The sequence below is a fragment of the Carassius auratus genome, chromosome 23 (assembly GCF_003368295.1).
Source record: "Carassius auratus strain Wakin chromosome 23, ASM336829v1, whole genome shotgun sequence".
NCBI lineage: Eukaryota > Metazoa > Chordata > Actinopteri > Cypriniformes > Cyprinidae > Carassius > Carassius auratus.
The window spans coordinates 16,368,520-16,386,262 of NC_039265.1; the positions used below are offsets into that span (position 1 = coordinate 16,368,520).

Here is a 17,743-nt window from a genome sequence, read left to right on the forward strand (position 1 = left end):
GCTTTTGCAAACTCTGGCCGCACGTCAAATGCCTATGCCGTGCACGTTTCGACCTGACGGAAACAACCCATGAAATCTCAGGGAGGTGCTTGATTCTGTCTGAAATGTGTACTTAGGCCTTGCACGTTGGGGAGATGCGTTTGAGCACCACAGTCAGCTCCTCTTTTACTCAGCCTCTTTCAACTGCCCGAACCCATTTTCTGCTTGTTTCGTTCCAGAGTCTCTTCACCAGGGGAACACAGCCGACAATAGGCCCTAATTAAAGCATGCTGGGGGCTGACAGAGCCCATTCTTCTCGACGGTGTCCCGATTAAACCGGGCCTCCCTTCCTGTGCCATTCACACCCACCTTACTTCACTAATTTCAAGTGGAACCGTGAAGGCTTCATGGAAGACCTTTGATCACAGGAAGCAATTGCGACCTGGTGGGTCTTTCGGATGCTTTTTTTTGCTCTTGCATAATTAGTTTAATCTTAAAGGTCCTGAAGCTTTGATTGTGTTAACAGTGTGCAATATAACATGTCTTCATGTTTCGCGTGTAAAAATAAAACAGTATTTTTCACACAATTCACCTATCTGTATACCGCTGTTTTCACTGTCATAAAAAACGGGCTGATGACTTCCTTGTTCTATAAAGTCCCTCCTTCAAAAATCCATAATGAGTTCTGATTGTGCCGGCGGTTCCTGTGTTGTGATTCGACACCAGCTGAGCACAGGCTGCCCTCCTGGTAATGTGATTGGGCTAGAAAACTGTTAAACGCACCAACTTAAATAATAAAATACACTTAAATACACATAAACAATGCCTTCTCCAGACAAAGAGGGAACTGCTCCATCTTTCAGGAATAATCTTAGTGCGAATCTGATTGAGATTGAGGAAGTTGTCCTCGGCAAGCTGTCCTCAGTAAAATGTGCTGCACATAGTTTTACATGTGGATTATAATTTTCGGGAACCGAGTTAAACAGAAATTGTAACCATTATTCTCCAAGTACAGCGTCCCTGGGAAGCCCAAACAAAGATGATTGGACTCCGAGATGAAAATAACAGCGTTTCGACGACATGGCGACAAACACAAACGCAGCTCTTCCTTCTTCTCCGTCGGAGCGCAACAAAACCATGCCCCCTTTTTGTGAATTCATGTGGGCGGAGCTTAGTCAAAAAATTGTTTTAGTGACGTCATTACTGCAGGAACTAGAGGGATGTAGTCCAAACGGGTCGTTTTTTTGTAGGGGAATTCTGTTAAATAAAAATAAAATATCTCGCTTGACATTGAGCTTTGAGCTTTAGAATTTTACAGATATTATTTATACTCTAACAACAACATTACACACTAATTAAAATTTTAAACATGGGATCACGAAGAAGGGGACCTTTAAATTCAATATTTGTGCTTTAGAGTGGTGGTCAGATTGCATTGGATGCTGTGAAATTTTTGAAACCTGCACTGGTTTTCTAACAATTCTTGTTATCCTTTTGCATTTCTCTAAATCAAATGCAGTAAAATAATCATTGATAAATGGGGAAAAAAGATTGAATTTCCATCCCGCAGTATGTATTCATTTTGTCAGGCCGTATTTCACGAGCAAAACAAGCAGCTGGATTTGGAAACTCAGTTTGTAATCAAACTGGACAAAACAAACATCTTATCCTAAATGAAAAGAGTGGGAGGGAAGCCAGCTAGACCATTACCAAACCTCTGCCGAAGCCCTTACAAGTACTTCACAAAATGGTCTGACAGATGGGCTACAGCTCAATACCCACCCACAAAGCCACCTTAGTTGGTTTGGTCAGGCACAAACCCCACTGCATAAACAATGTGATGATTACTGCCAGACCATATCAAATATCTAAGCCTGTTTTCAGGCGGTGGCCAAATGTCCAGTCCAGGGATATTACCAAAATGCATGTGTTTTATATTTTAAAATAGATATTAAACAAAAAATTCGATCTAGCTATCTATCGTAAATAATAGAAGAATTTCTAAAGCCTTTTTCACAGAAAAAATATGGTTTGCCACAAAGACAGAGAGTGAGTGAGGAACACAGACCTTGTTAATAAAGCTGTCAAAGCTCTGAAGAAACCATCAAAACTTTAATTAGACATGTTGGAAGCTTGTTCTTAGATGTTATTTGATTTTTGTGATTTTTTTATTACTGTTATTATCTTTTGTCGATGACAAATTTGTTTTTGCATTCTGGTGGATCGAAGGTGAATAAGCGCACACTTGTTATATTCAGGGAGAGATATTAGCACAGCTTGGTTTGTTCTGATCAACACAGACCCAAGAGTGCAAGTGAGGCTGGATGTATCTGGAAACTCACTGCAGGACAACTAGAAATCCAGCGTTCCTTGCACTGGTATTATAACAGCTTGAGACTGTGTATCTATACACTGGTAAAGCTCATTTCAAACACTCAAGAGTCGCTGGAAAATGACCCGGCACCTCCTGCTAACTCTTCACATGAGTGAAAACATCTGTCAGAGTCTTCTTGCTGTGCAGAGACAGAAAATCGCCTTTAGGGTTTTTCTAAAGGCCTTGAGGCTAGATATCTAGACAACCAGCATCAACATGCCATTCCACAGATGTAGTTTACTTCAAAGGCCCTTTTAAAAGATAGCTTGAGTAACGAATGCACGGAAATGTTGAACCTGTGGCAGCCCTCGTTTGATATCTTTGAAAACTCTAGTCAATAAATTTCTTCCCTAGGGTAGATAATCAGAGCTTTTGGAAGATACTCAGACGTTTTCCGAAACCTAGGAGCTGCCTACCTAGACAGCTTCATAGAAATGTTATTCCAGAAGGCAGACAGAAAAGTGTTGTTGCCTTCTGAAGTCATGTAAGACCAAAGTAGAATGGCATTTGCAATGTTACAATTCAAAATAACCGTTTTCTGTTTTTAATGTATATTAAAATGTAATTTATTTCTATGATGCAACGCTGAATTTTCAGCATCATTACTCCAGTCTTTAGTGACTCGACATGATCCTTCAGAAATCCAACTTATTCTGATTTGTTGCTCTAAAGCATTTCTTATTGCTGAAGCTGAAGAATAGAATATGTTGCGAGCCAGACTCAAACTTGTAACATACACACGAGTTCCACAACTCATGTGTCAGATCGCAAGCAAGTCACCTCATTGTCTTATGTTTTGAATGTATAATGAATTAAACATGGCCATTTCACAAGAGACTGAAACACTTCTCTTGTGACAACATTTGACCTATTGATTCAATATGTATGGCTCAGTGATTTCCATTTCCTGTGCATTTCTTAATGACATTGTGCTCACAATCAAAGGACTGTGGACCGTTAGTTCAGGGCCAGATATTCTGGTTAAATGGAGCATAATGAATAGCAATGTTCTGACAGGTCGCTTGTTGCTGTGAGCAGGTCAGTGAGGAGATACGTAAGGGCAGATCAGTTTTCAGACAGCTGCTATTAGATTGGTTAAGTACTTCTCATAATATGGAAATTTGATTTCAGGAACATGCACACACAGACTTATGCAATGCTTACAAATTCAGGAAATGTGACTTGTTTGGAAACCGCAGATATTTATCTTTTTCTGTAATTTATGCAATAATTAAGTTAATTGTAGCTAAATACCTGTACATTTTAAAACGAGGTGTGCAACCGCGATGTGCCACATTTATTTGATGAAAAATGCAGTAAAACGGTGATCTTGTGAAATATATTAATAATACAATTTTTATTTTTGCATTTTATTTATTTCTATGATTGCAAAGCTGTAATATTGGATATTACAATTGTTTTCTGTTTTAATATTTGTTCAAATGTACCTTATTCCAGTAATGTAGATCTGAATATACAGCAGTCTTCTGTTTCACATGATCCTTCAGAAATCATGCTAATATGGAGATTTGAAACAGAATTCTTCTGTATCGCTGTAAATGTCTTTACTGTCACTTTTGATAAATTTGATGCATGCAGAAATTAGTACATAATACTGTAGTTTAAATGTGCAGTGTGAGACACTTTAAATAAAATTGTCTTGAAATACTTTTATTAAAATACTTTATATCAAATATAAATTTTATATTCTATCTTAAGATGGATTTTCCAGCTGTCTACAAGGAAAAGGAAGTTAGAAAAATACCCAGACAAGAAGGCAGTCTAATGTTAAGAAAGTAACATTGTTTACACACATTCTCCTCTGCTGATTTGTTCAGTCCATGATATTTCATATCCTTCATCCTTTCTCTTGATTTCTTTTTTTAGTCTGTTTCCCTGTTCTGGCGTACAGCTCAGTTACACATGCTTCACCTGGTACTTCAACAGCAGTGGGCTCTCATGTGAAGTACCTCTGTCATTTATGTGTGTGTGTGTGTGTGTCAGGCCCACTGCCTGAGTCCTGGCTACGCGCATGCCCAGTAACACCTATTCTCGGTGGACTGAGAACCCCATCAAATTCTGTCTTTCTGATCTCATCTATTCATCATACTCATCTCCTCTGAGCCTGTTCTCTGTGTTAATCTGTAGTAGAGGAGGGAAACAGAGAATGAATGAATCGCATTATCTATCAAGGCCATCGTGTAGGTCATTACTTTAGGATAAACTCAAGCCAGTTATTATTACAGGCGGTGCAAATTAAAAGGCTGTCATCCAAACTATGAAGCTGCCCCATGATAAAGTACCACAGTCTTATACATTTGAGACCCTTAAGGAATATTGCAGACTCTTGTCAACATAGTTTACTCATCCCATATCATTACAAATCTGTATGATTTTTGTGTTTTCTACTATTATTTTTTTCTCCAAAAAAACAAACCAACAAAAAGAAAATCATGAAAATACATGTGTAGTACTTTTATGGTGCTTTTTCTTTTTGGAGCTTAGAGAAATAGTCCACCCGAAAAGGACAATTTGCTTAAAGATTATCTCACTCTAAGGCCATCCAAAATGTAAATCAGTGTTTCTTCATATAAACAGATCACTTATCACTAACCAATTGAACCCCCTGCAGTGAATGGGTGCCAAATGGGAGTCCAAACAACTGATAAAAGCAAAACAAAAATCCACAAGTTATCAACTTGACTCCAGTCCATCAGTTAACATCTTGTGAAGTGAAAAGCAGCGTGTTAGCAAGAAAAAAAAATCCATCATCATGATTTGTGGACATTTCTGAATCAAGCTGACTGTTTCACTGGAGAAAGAGATATTATTGATGCAGGCCTCATATTTTAGGCAGAAGCCATGGTTTAAATTGAAAAAGATCTTACTGATTGATTTTGTTTCTTACAAACATGCAGATTTTCACTTCACAAGACATTCATTGATGGACTGGAGTCGTGTGGATTACTTGTGGATTATTGTGATGTTTTTAGCAGCTTTTTGGACTCTCATTTTGACGGCACCCATTCCTGCAAAGGATCCACTTCATCTACTCCAATGAAGAAACAAACTTATCTACATCTGTATGGCCTAAGGATGAGTAAATTTGATTTTTTTTTAGGTGAACTAAAACTTGAACTTTCTCATTATAGCTGTGTAGCAGATGGGGATTTTTTAGACCTGTGCAAATTTGTATCTTTTATTGTCAAAAAAATTTGTTTTTCGAAATGTACCCCCTGATTATGTATCCCTAGTATTTCCAAAAAATATCACTCTGACTATTAAAACACTTTTTAGCTGTACTAGGAAGCATGTGTTTCATTGAGAGTACTTTACACTCTAAAGGGACCTTATTAAATTAGTTAATGGAAAACATTGCACCGAGGATTTCATATGGAGAGCTGTTTCAGTCATAGGAGACAAGGGATTGTGTCCATGTGTATTAGATTTCAATATCGAATGTGTTTCAAGTGGAAGGGAAAGGCTGTTGAGTTTGCTTGTCTATGTCTAAACATTGAAACAAGATGTGCTCAAACATGTCTCAGATTTCAGAAATAAAATTGGATGAGCAATGTAGAACAACTGTAAACAGTTTGATAGATAACATGCATAACATGGCATATATGAATACATTATCCAGGTCAGTAAGATTTATTATTATTTAAAAGAAATGAATACTTTTATTCGGCAAGGAATCATTAAATTGATCAAATGTGACGAAGAAGACATTTATATATTTTAAATAAATGCTGTTCTTTTGAATGGCATCAACGAATCCTGAAAAACTATATCATGGTTTCAACGAAAATATTAAGCAGTTTTCAACATAATAAGAATGAGATAATACAAAATAAAACCAGCATCTTCGAATGATTTCAGAAGACTGGAGTAATGAAACTGAAAATTTACCTTAGCATCACAGGAATCAATTACATTTAAAAATAAAGGCCATTGAATTAGATACATTTAAATACTTTTCTAAGCCATTCTCAAATGTATTTCATTACCACCCGGTGATTTTTAGTATATGAAGTTATTTATATGTATGACTTCATGCAAACATGGTAACCCTCACAGTTAATGATAAACCTTCATCTTTAAGTAAACGTGTTATTAAAAAGGTAACTATAAGTAGTCAGAAGATGATAGAAACTGCTTTGAAAATGTGTGCAGAGGCAAAAAAACGAATGCTGGCGTAGCATCGCATCATTTATCCACTGCAGTTGGTTTGCTTGGAGATTTATTTGTTGACAAGTTGAACAACTGCAATGCAGTCGGTAACCCGTTTGTTTCAATGCACGTCATCCTCTGCGTCAGGTGTTGAATCTCCTATCCGATTTCAAGCATCTAAATCATGTGTACTAGAATCAGGTTTTCTGTCTTCTTGAATATGTAATTAATGGAATTAATATCTAATTTGTATACATGGACTGCCATTGCTGCCATGCATTAGCCAGGGTGCACTGGGAGAAATCGATCAGCCGTTCAAATGTGTTTTATCACCTCCTTCATCACATTACTCAGCAAAAGCGGCGTCCGTTGATACTCTTCAGGAGCCGAGAGGCATTCCCCATCTTCATTGCTCCCCGGGATAAAGAGATTGCCCTCCTTCTAATGGAATTACAGAGCTGGAGAACATTGAGACAGAGAAGAGAGAGAACTGTGGAAAGGACAGGCCGGTTAACCTTCTCATCTCGAGACCAGACGAGGAGCTCACAACCTTAATCCCTCCATAGTCCTGTGGATTAGGCCGTCCTCTTATCGCGGCTTTAATGCGGCGAGCTGCATTGTCATCTCCCTTTCTTTGCCACGTAATTATCCCCGCTAGCAGCTTCCAGACTCATTATTTTTATCATGCCACTTCCTGTACAGCCAGTGGGGGGGCCAGTGATTCAGGCCCCTATCAAAGACGTCTTGCATCTGTTCCTTACAATGAGCTCATGCACAGACTCTTGTGGAAGCACCCAGAAAACCATGTTTATTGGCTTAAAGAGATAGTCCCTCATTTGCTCGCCTAAACTTCCTTGACTTACTTTCTTACAGGTAAACGTACACGTAACCTGGTTTTCTAGATCACTCCTTATGGCCCGGTCTTGTGCTCTGTTTACTGGTGTAGTGCAGCAGACCTGAAGGAAGTTTGAGCCGCGATGCCGTCACGGATGAAAGCCGCTGTGTGGGGAACGCTGTCATTGAGGTGAATGACAGATTCACTCCTCCGTACTGTCACAGCTGACAGGGATTCATCCCTCCCAAATAAAAGCTTTCAGGAGCTTCATTGTTTGTTACATCATTTCTATTTTTCGCCCACACAGGCGCACAGTCACAAATAATTCATGGTTTGTTTTGTGTTATTATGTCATGCTCTGAACAACTTGAATTAGAGCTCTCTTACGAATGGGAAATATTTACATAAAAACAATAATCTTTGTTCAACTTCCCAGCGTGGCCCAGCCCTTCCAGATTTGAGCAACAATGCATCTTACTCAATTCTGCGTCCTTATTTTGGTATCTTTTCCTCTCTCTATCTCTCTTTTTCATTTTTTAACAAGAAAACTAATGTACGCAAAGGAAGTTGTTTGCTACCCGAGCTCAAGCTTTATAGTATGTGTGTGTAGCATTTAACAGATCATCAACTTTGAAACCTGTCAAAACGTTTTTTGTTTCTTATTTCACCACAAAATAAAGAATGAGAGTGAAAAAAAGGACAATTATTAACATTTCTTCTCAAAGTTTTCAGTATTGTAATGTGATCATGTATAAATTTTTATTTGTATAAATTTATACACAAATGTATAAATTTCATGTAAAAAAATAGTTTAAAGTACAGTATTTATAAATCATGCTTGTTGCTTCCATTAATTAGTGATGATTTAGTCTTAAATTGAGTACACTAATATATATGTGTGTGTGTGTGTGTGTGTGTGAGAGAGTATATAATTTTATATTAATACACCGGTACTTTAATTATTAGTTATTTATTATTTGTATTAATATTAAGGAAGGTTTTACATAATATTATTAATTACTGTGATGAGAATTTTGGGGATAAATATGCATAATTGCCATTAAAATAATATTACAGTGCAAAAGTCTTAATGGTCTACATTTCCCCCTATTTTATTTTATTTTATTTTTTGGGGGGGATATGACAAAAACATTGATGGGATGGGAAAAATTGCTATTAATCTTCTGTTTTTAAAGTAATTTACATTGAAATAAATGACTGAAGTAAGTGTGCAGTGTTTGCAGACAAATGCTGTGAAATATTGTGCTGCTGTGCTACCACTCTGTATTTTCCCCCACATGTAAGTTGTAAAAGGCCAAAACCTTACAAAGCTCTGCACACAATCGTTCTAGTGTTTGTAAGTGTGTGTTTAGTGTGTGACAGTGTTAAATGCAGCACTCTCGTACTTTCACAAACCTCCGCTCTATTAAATTAAAGTAACCGGTTCTTCTGTGAGTTTTGGCTGTGCTTTCCTCTGACAAAATTCACAGAAATTTCTCTGGCTTCAGTGGAGCTGGAGAATAAAGGCCGAAATACTGTAGAAGTGCCAACTCATGCACATTTCCTATCTTCGCAACTGAAAAGTAACCTTCATACCTAGTTTCAGCCAATGTTCTCCTCTTTAACAATAGATGGCAGTCTTGTATCCGTAGTTCTTTGGCTCTGTCTGGGTCTCTGTCTGAGTTCAATGTTTCAGTGATTTATGGGTAGTGTGTGCAGGGGACTTCGGGCCTTTTGTTTGTTCTCACAGACAATAGTGAGAGAGGTCACAGCGTTGAAGAGTGGGGTTGGGTAAATGCAGCCCCTGTGGGTTTTTCAGAGCACAGAATTCTTTTCCAGCATAAAAGACACTATGCATTTTCATAGCATTGAAAATGCAAATGTTTTGTTCTCTTTTATAATATGTTATTTGCATAAAACACACACTTCCTTTTGGAGACTGAAAAATATGACCTTAGGTGCGTGATGAAGAGTGACTGCATCAGTACAGCCATTCAGAATCTCCAGACTTTCACACATCTTATGCATTGATTCTGAAAGAAAAGATGTGGGATTCTATTGATGAGGTAAAATATGTTAAATTGAGATTTTTGATAGCTAAAGACACTTATACCAAACTCTTTTAAAATGAAAATCCTGGGAAGAAACCCACTGATGTTGTCAAAACATTGACCAAATGTTTTTGTTGGATGGATTCAGGAGTAGATGGATGGATGAACGGATGAAAGAAAGAAAGGATGAAAAAAGGAAGGAAGGATGGATGCATGCATGCAGCAATAGATAGATGGATGAATAGTTTGATGGATGGATGAATGCATGCATGCAGGAATGGATGTAAAGATGGATGGATCTATAGAAGGATGGATGGATGCATGCATTCAGGAATAGATTTATAAATGAATGGATGGATCTATAGAAGGATGAATGAATGGATGATCTATAGAAGGATGGATGCATGCATGCAGGAATATATGTATAGATGAATGGATGGATCTATAGAAGGATGAATGAATGAATGGATGGATCTATAGAAGGATAGATGGATGCATGAATGGAAGGATGGATGGATGGATGGATGGATGCATGCAGGAAAAGTTGGATAGATGAATGGAAGGATGTATAGAAAGACTGATAAAAGGATAGATAGATGGAGGGAAGGACAGATAGAAGAATGGATGAATCGATGGATGTTGGAATAGATTAATAGATTAGCTGAACACCTCTTCTGTGACTTGTAGTAACTCATCACCAAACACCAATGACTTGAACATATTGGTGCAGCCATTTTACTTCCAAAATACAATTTTTAAATAAATGAATTATGTTTCCCATCTTTGTTCCCACAGTTTTGGAAGTGCATTTTGTCCATACAGTATATATTGTAAATAGCTGGAAAGATGAGTGGATGTATGGATGGATAGATAAATGGAATAATGGATCTAAAGAAGAATAGATGGGTGGATGTATGGATTGAAGAAAGGATGGAAAGAAGATTGTTTGAATGAATGTACAGAAGAATAGATAGATAGATAGATAGATAGATAGATAGATAGATAGATAGATAGATAGATAGATAGATAGATAGATAGATAGATAGATAGATAAAGTTACATTTTCAGGTGTGGATATTAAGGAATACACAATACAGCAATATTAACCATGCAAAAGGAATGTCATGCATATCCTATATTTGAGATGTCTTATTCCAGCTCTGACTCTAAATAGCAACATATTTTCAAGCTATTAAATAGGGTGGTTTATTACTGTAGTGCCATGGGAAAAATTGCAGATTTGTAATTAATTAACTTCAGTGTGCAACTGTTTGGTGCTCTGTGAATGGACATCTCCAGTGCAACATAAATGCCAATCACTTCTTTACATTCCACTAGGCATTTAGTATTGTTGTTGTTTTAATTTATGGATGTAGCCACTTTTTCCCATTGTTTGTTTGTTGTAGTCATGCCAAGATTGGGAGAGGCAGGGTTTTATATAGCGGCGAGTGGTTACCCTTGACTGCTGGCAGGAGCTAATGAGTAACATAAAGCTGTGAATATGAATATTTTTATGGAGAGCTTCACTGCGGAGCGCCAACCCTGATTATGACCTCTGTGTTACTTCAACCTCTTAGGAACAAAAGTGACGTGATCCTTTTATTAAACAAAGGAGCGATGGAAATCAAGCAAGCAATCGATGTCTTTAAACTCTCCTGTGACTCAGCTGGAGACAACAGCCTGTGCAACGAGCATCTTTGCAATGTTTTTGTAAGGTTGGTATTTTTGGAATTCAAGAAATGCATTCATTTGGACAAGAAGTAAATAGTGTATAATGTAAATCTGTAAATATGTTCTTCTAGAGGTAAGTTGTGGATAAATCCACTAAAATAGATCATTTACTCACCTTTGGATAATTCTATACCTTTATAACGTATCCCCCCTTTACAGAAGATGAGGAAATAAAGACTCTTTTCCATGTAGTTATAGTGATCTGAAGCTTTCAAGGCTCCAAACAGATGCAAAAGCACAATAAAAGTATCATAAAAGTAGTATAGTAAGTCTCACACATTAGCTTTTAGGTTTTTAGGCTTACATTTGATTCCTTTATTTTTCTGTGAACATACACCGAGAGATTTTGTAGGGGCTTGGATGCACTCACATGTCTCAGGAGGTCTTTAAATGAGGTTAGGAACTCTTATAAGCTCATAAATACGATCCTCTCCCTGCTTTGTCGGTCTTGACACAGTTGACACAGTTTTCTACTTACAGACGAAACTTGATAGAATAGTGAATTATGTAGACAAGACACCATTTTCAGAGGTTAACAAAGGGTTCTCACACAACTCTGTGCCTGAGAGATCCACTCAAGACAAATTATTTATCTGTTATGGTAGTATATCCACAGAAAGGGAGTTACATATAGTGTTTAAGCATTTCATGATATCATATTTTACAGTATTCAAAAGTGAGTTATTGTAATCCATTGTATTTTAGTGCCATTTGCTCATTACTATTACTTATACTTTAAAATCACTTGAAGTACTGTTAAAAATTTGTGTTAAAAGCTTGAATAATATCTCAAATGATGCAGTTTGTTGTATAAAATGGGTAAGAAGTTTCATAGCCATTGAAACCAGCCTAGTAGGACCAGAATAGCTTTATGAAGTGGGTTCATTTTAATTCGATTATTATTTAACCATCTAGTTACCATGAAGAATATCCTCAAAAACATCCATACTCATATGACCAGCACACATGTTGTTTTGGATGCTGGATCCGAGCTTTTTGGCTTTATAAAATGAAGAAAACAAAAACAAATGGTAGCATTTCTACAATATGCTCAGCCGTCATCATGTGACACTATACCGGCGTGACTGTTTTCTTGTATGCCACAGGTGTGGATTCGTGACATTTAAAACCTGGCCTCACGACAAGCAATTAGTCATGCAGAGCTTTCCAACAGATACATTCTAACTCAATTGCCCGTCAAAACCCTATCAATCTGTGAGCTGTTAAAACGTACATTTGGCCAGTGAGGATGTTGATCAAGTGTTTTGCAGTTTGCAGGTTGTCATTAATACATCAGACAGCATGAATTAACCAGCAAACCCAGCAGTGGCTGGCCTGTGCCGCTCGTGGAACAGCTGGGACTAGAGCCATGAATCATGTCAACCGTTCGGGCTTATGAAAAGAGCTCTGCGTCTGTGTGCGCCGCTCAGACAGACAGAGAGAGCAGAGCGGGCGTACTAAATCATGCAGCTCATCACTCCCAATGCATTTGCCCAGCAAGACACATTCTGGATTTATGGGGTACCAATGCTACTGGTCACCGATCTGAATACACTGTTTATCCATTTTCACACTGACCGGGGCTGCCTTGTGCTAACCCATTTCATGATGTTTAACCTCAATAGCAGGCTTTTGAGAATGAGGAGCTTTGGGAGAGAGGCTATGGGCAAAGGTCAGTGGAAGAGGATTGTGGCTTTGCAATGATTCGTCTGGTGTTCATGTTCACAAACAAAAAATGACAATTACTTCCATAATCTGATACATTTTTTAAATAAACATTTTTTTTTTATCAGCCCCCCCCCCCCCCCCCAAGTATTTATATGGAAAGCTAAATTCTATTATGGATCATCTCTGTATATATATTTAAATATAAATATATATACATACAGTGCCCTCCATAAGTATCGGAACAGTAAAGACAAAATAGCTTTTTCTGCTGTGGAGTCAAGACATTTGCAAATATGATTAAAAGATGAATATGTGACAAAACTACAGTATGTCACATTTTATTTTATCTTTCGACACATACGTTTTACCAAGGACAGCACTTTTAGACTTTATCCCACTATTTGATGTGAGTATAAGTATTGGAAGAGTTGAATTTAAGGCAGATGTAAAAAATTAAAAGCTAATATTTAGATGCAGATCCCTTGAATGCAATCAGAGCAGTGAGTCTGCAACCCATAGACATCACCAGACTCTTGGTCTTTTCTTCAGCCTTTAATGGCAGCCAGTTCAGTGCCAATTCGGGTTCTTGCTCCCGAAATAATTGAACATACAAGAGCTTTGAACATTAAACCCCCGGAAACATCAGCTTAGAAATACGTGACAATTAAGACACTTAATAATGTCTTTAAAAGCAAACAGTGGTAATAGATGTGGCGGTGGGATATCTATCCTGTAGCTTGGTTATGAGGATGAGTGTCTTCTCAGAAGTGAGGTCCATGCCAGCTAAGATTTGAAAGCCTTAGTGATCTGAAATAAAGAAAACGACAACCAGAAGGTGCACATATAAATATAAATATTACTATTTTTTATGTTTTTGAAAGAAGTTTCTTCAGCTTATCAAGTCTGCATTTATTTGATCAAAAATACAGAAAAAAAAATAATATTGTGATATATTATTACTATTTAAAATAATGGTTTTTAAATTTATTATACTTTAAATTATAATTTATTTCTGTGATGCAAAGCTGAATTTTTAGGATCATTGTCACATGATCCTTTAGAAATCATTCTAATATGGTGATTCATTATCAAAGTTGGAAACAGTTCTGCTGCTTAATATTTTTTCAGAACATGTGATACTTTTTTTAGGATACTTTGATGAATAAAAAGGAAAAAGAAAAAAGAAAAAAAAGAAGCTATGTTTTTAAAATATAAATATTTTGTAATAACAATATACACTACTGGTCAGTAATTTGGGGTCAGTAATTTTCTTTCTTTCTTTTTTAAATAAAATCAATACTTTTATTCAGCAATGATGTGTTAAATTGATAAAAAGTGATAGTAAAGAAAATATATTATTAGAATATATATTATTATAATTTTTTTGTTGTTGAATAAATGCAGTTCTTTTTAACTTTTATTCATCAAAAATATTAGACAGCAGAACTGTTTCCAACACTCATAATAAATCATAATATTAGAATGATTAGATCATGTGATAGACTGGATGTAGACTGGAAAACTATTATTTTAATTTCTAATAATATTTCACAATATTACATTTTTTTCTGTATTTTTGATCAAATAAAAGCATGCTTGATGAGCAGAAGAAACTTCTTTCAAAAACAATAAAAATAATAATGTTTCCAAACTTTTGGTCTGTACTGTATATATTTGTATTATTAGGTGCAGGACACTACAATTCATTTATTTAAATCAGTATAGCAAAATAAAGCTAACTGTGACATACTGTATTATACCCCAAAATTCTCCATACAGTGGACTACTAGCTAAATTGATAAATCATAATAATAATAATAATTATTATTATTATTATTATTCAGACACTTTGACCTCACCATGTTTTGCTTACGTGAGTTTTCCTGAATTGCTAATGCAACCTTTACACACCACAGTCTGACAAAATTAAGCATTGCTTGGTAATTGGTCAACAAAGTATTGATAGCTGTGTAAATATTGTCACACTAACAGTTGTCTGAAGTTTCGGTTGATTGTAATCCATTATATACATTTATCAAAGTTATCTGACATTATCAAGATTCATTTGTTCTGACAGTTTAACTCTGAGTTCTTGTCATATTTTATTACCATTTTATAAACTATAGCAAATAAACAGTAATAATGTGAGAAATATTGAAGGTGTCTGAATAAATTTTGGTTTGACCCTATATTTCATTTTTACAGTGAAGACTATGCAGTGCTATTTTACATTTAATCAGTCGGTTTCTGTAAATGTACACCTACAAACTTGAAAAACCTAAACATTGTGCAAATAGCACAAATAAATAAATAGAACAAACATGCAAATTAAACAATTTCAAACAGGGCCCACTGGTACAACCCGCAGGGGGTCCACGCTAACCCCAGCTGCGGTCCTGATTTTTGCTGCTGATCAGAGGTTTGCATCTTGCCGTGTAGCTTCTGTAATTCTGTGTCAAATTCTCCTGTGGACTGTAGATTGACAGAGCATCACCCCAGCTTTCTGGAGGTGGTTGGTGATTTTACAGACATGTATTTTAGAGTTGATTTTCATAGCTTTTATGATTTGTCTGTCATCAACTACTGTTGTTTATCTCAGCCAATCAGGTCGTTTTTGGTTGCTGATGTCGCCGGTAGTTTCCAAACTCTTGATTTCTCCATGCTCTTTGTTTTTCCTATAGTTCTGATTGACTTCCTCTTTTCTTTTAGCATCCAAATTGCTTGCTTTTCTTCTGGAGTCAGCTTCCTCGTCTTCATCCTGGTTTGTGTGTGTCACTACCGAATGCATGACTCAGAATGCAAAAGCAATGGATATATCTGATACGACACATTCCCCGCTTTTAATATTTGAAGAATTAATGCAACAGGACACAGCTGAACACTTAGAAAGACCTGTGAGGCAACTGTTCCAGTACTTATGCTCACATCAGATAGGGACACGAAACTCTGGTAAAACATCTTTGTGTTGAATCACCCAATAATAAAATGAGACATTCTGTTGTTTTGTCTCATATTCATCTTTTAATCATATTTACAGATTTCTTGACTCCACAGCAAACAGAACAATTTTGTCTTTACTGTTCCAATACGTATGGAAGGCACTGTGTGTGTGTGTGTGTTTATAGTGTGTTTATAGTGTGTTTGCAAACATTGCAAATAGTATAATTTTTTTAAATGAACCATTTAAATATTTACATTTTGAAAAGCAAAATACTGTATAAACTTGCAATTTTATTTGAATATAAATTACAAAATGTATTTTCATTTTTTCATCATTCATTTCAATATTCACATTTTGCTTCTCAGCTTGATTTTTCTTTCACTTAGGATGTTTAGATGTTTTTACAAAAAATATTTTCTGTGCAATGAACAAATGTAGGATGAGTGTTAGTTTTATTCATCAAGAATGTATTGGATCATGAAAAGTGGACATTACTAAAGATTACGAATCTTTTTTTTTTTTTTTGCACTGATGATTCATATTCACAAGAAGACTCGGAATGCGCTTGAAATCCGTGCTGTAAACACCCAATCAGGCCTGACTGACGAAAGTGCCCATCTGGCCATTCTGAAGGGCTGGTTGCCCTCTGAGTTGCATGTCCACCAAGCTGCAGAGCATAAACGTGGTCTGACGCTGTCATGTAAGCCACAAACCGTATCCACCTCTCCCAACCTCACTGAGTGTATGCGTAGTGCGCTCCTCCAGGTGGTCCACGGTCTGCCTCTTCGGCTTATCCATGCTTATTCAAGCTCGACGAGGCTCAAGAGGCTGAGACTTACTTTGCGTGGCCCCCCTGCCGTGGTGGAAGGGACAGCACTAAGCTGTGTGTTTTGGGCAGAGCAGGGAGGATTGCAGTGAGATGAATGGTAATAGAGGGAGAGACAATGCAGCCACTCGCCTGTGACTGAGCACAACTGCTTCACAGTACCTCTCTCAACAGGAGAATAGCAGGAGGGAGGGGGAGTGCGAAGGAAAGAGCGAGTGAAAAACTGAAAGAGAGATATCGAGACCTGGCTCATGGTTTGCCATGCTGAGCAGGTCCACCACCTTGAGCATCAAACCAGTGACTGTCCAAGATGTGGGCACTTCAGAAATGAAAAGTGGGTGTCTTGCCTCAGTTAGAGATCAATCATACACAACAAACATGGATTAACATTTGACTGTGTAATCTACATGAAAATGCTGCCAATCGATCACTTGAAATGTTTATTGATGTTCCTTTCAGCATGAGACTGCGGCCAGGCTAAACAAGTCAGTGCATTAATCATCTGAAGTGAAGAGAAGAAAAACATTACACCACGAGAAATACTGCAAAGTGCCTTCGGTTTTGCAAAGGCCATCAGATTGCATTCAGCTAATCAGGTACAGCAATATTGGTTAATAAGCTAAAAGAAGACATCTAAAATAGTCTATAGCAGTTATTTCTTTCATGTCTTGGCTGTATGACTTCCTTTTTCTGTAGAACACAAAAGAATATACATTGAAGAATAAGAATATGTTTTTCATCTACATTCTTAAAAATAAGGATTCCCCAAAAGTTTTTGTTTGTTTTTCTTAGCATTGATGGTTACCCGAAGAACCTTTAACATTCATGGAAACTTTCAATTGCATAGTTAGAAAAAGGTTCTTTAGATCATTAAAAATGTTAATCACATTAAGAAAAAAAAAAAAAAAAAAAAGTTTTTATTTTTTACAAGAACTGTTTAATGAAAGGTTCCAAAAATGGTTCTTCTATAGCATTGCCATGAAAACCCCTATGGCACCTTTATTTTTTAGAGTTTAAAGAAACCTTTTCACTATAAAGGCAAGGTTCTATAGTTGTTAAAGGTTTTTATTTATCTCTTACTGACTTTGATTCTTCAAACATCATCTTTTTTTGTTCTGCAGGAAATAAGAAGTCATACAGGTTTGGAATGACATGAGGGTGAGTAAAT

At 36.6% G+C, this 17,743-nt stretch overlaps 1 long non-coding RNA gene across 1 annotated transcript; it reads left to right on the forward strand.

Moving 5' to 3' along the window:
- The first annotated feature begins 16,308 nt into the window (after positions 1–16,308).
- On the forward strand, positions 16,309–17,715 carry LOC113041541 (uncharacterized). Its single transcript, XR_003275412.1, has 4 exons — positions 16,309–16,675; positions 16,750–16,909; positions 17,035–17,171; positions 17,697–17,715. It is a non-coding gene; the product is annotated as an uncharacterized LOC113041541 (long non-coding RNA).
- Positions 17,716–17,743: the final 28 nt, after the last annotated feature.